At 48.1% G+C, this 1,454-nt stretch overlaps 1 protein-coding gene across 1 annotated transcript in view; it reads left to right on the top strand.

The window, feature by feature from the left end:
* Nucleotides 1–1,454, top strand: part of MYH11 (myosin, heavy chain 11, smooth muscle) — a 140,497-nt gene that overhangs the window by 40,626 nt on the left and 98,417 nt on the right. The window lies entirely within an intron of this gene.

The raw sequence follows: 1,454 nt of genomic DNA, 5'->3' as shown, positions 1-1,454 counted from the left end.
GAGACAGAGGTTTCAGGTGGCGGGATCTCACTGAAGGTGAGACTGTCCCAAGTCCTCCCCAGGCATGTCACCCGTTACGGCACCGGTGAGAGCAACGCTTGTGTCCCACACACGCTGCACGTGTAGTGACTGCGGCAGAGAAGGGGCGTGACTCGCTGGGAAAGTCCTCTGGCCTGGCCCAAGGTCAAGTGCGTGTGCTCTTTCCTCTCCTGCCCGTCTCTGTGGGGTGCCGAGGAGTCACCGGGCCTGTTCCTGGCCCGAGGCTGCTTTTTTTTTTTTTTTTATTAAGGGGCAGAGGATAAGGTGCACTAGCTGCAAATGTAGAACACAGATTCTAAAACCATGCATGAGGAAAGAAAAGGTGGTATATCCATACAATGGAATGTTACTCAGCTTTAGAAAAGAAGGAAAGCCTGTCATGAGGGACAACATGGATGAGCCTGGAGGACGAAGTGCTGAGTGGCATGAGCCAGCCATAGAAGGACGGACCGACTGCACGATCCCACGTGTGTGCAGAATCTGAAACAGGCAATCTCGGGGGACCCGAGAGCCGGATGGTGTCTGTTGGGCTGGCAGAGGAGGACACGGGGAGTTTTAATCAATGGGCATGAAGTTCCAGTTGAGCAACTGAATAAGCTTAGGGATCTGCTGGACAGCACTGTGCCCACAGCCAGCGTTCCTGTATGTGCATGTGACACGAGACCTACCCTCCTAACCAATGTTTAAGTGTTTTTACAAAAAAAAAAAAAAAGGTCTTTTCTAAAACATGGGATTCTAAACTCGGTGCCAGTGAATGAGCACCAGAGAGCTAAGGAAAAGTTCACACATACGTACATTCTTCCTGGGGGCGAAAGGGGCTTCCTTTCATTACACTCTCAAAGGAGCCTTGTTATCCCCAGGGCAACGATGGCAACTGCCGTTCATTTAAGATTTACTGTGTTAAGAGTTGGGCATGAAGTTCCAGTTGAGCAACTGAATAAGCTTAGGGATCTGCTGGACAGCACTGTGCCCACAGCCAGCGTTCCTGTATGTGCATGTGACACGAGACCTACCCTCCTAACCAATGTTTAAGTGTTTTTACAAAAAAAAAAAAAAGGTCTTTTCTAAAACATGGGATTCTAAACTCGGTGCCAGTGAATGAGCACCAGAGAGCTAAGGAAAAGTTCACACATACGTACATTCTTCCTGGGGGCGAAAGGGGCTTCCTTTCATTACACTCTCAAAGGAGCCTTGTTATCCCCAGGGCAACGATGGCAACTGCCGTTCATTTAAGATTTACTGTGTTAAGAGTTTATACTAATATGTTATTATTGCCACTGCTATTTGTATGTAGGAGAGAAGCACTATTATTGAGGCCCATTTTGGCAGATAAAGAAATGGAGACTTAGAAAGGTTAAATAACTTGATGAGAAACAGCAGGTCTTAAACCCAGAGAGGCTGGGCCGAGGACCAGC

This window comes from Myotis davidii, unplaced genomic scaffold, assembly GCF_000327345.1.
Source record: "Myotis davidii unplaced genomic scaffold, ASM32734v1 scaffold1115, whole genome shotgun sequence".
Classification (NCBI taxonomy): domain Eukaryota; kingdom Metazoa; phylum Chordata; class Mammalia; order Chiroptera; family Vespertilionidae; genus Myotis; species Myotis davidii.
The sequence above is the reverse complement of the archived record's forward strand: the minus strand, read 5'-3'. Positions and strand labels throughout refer to the sequence as shown.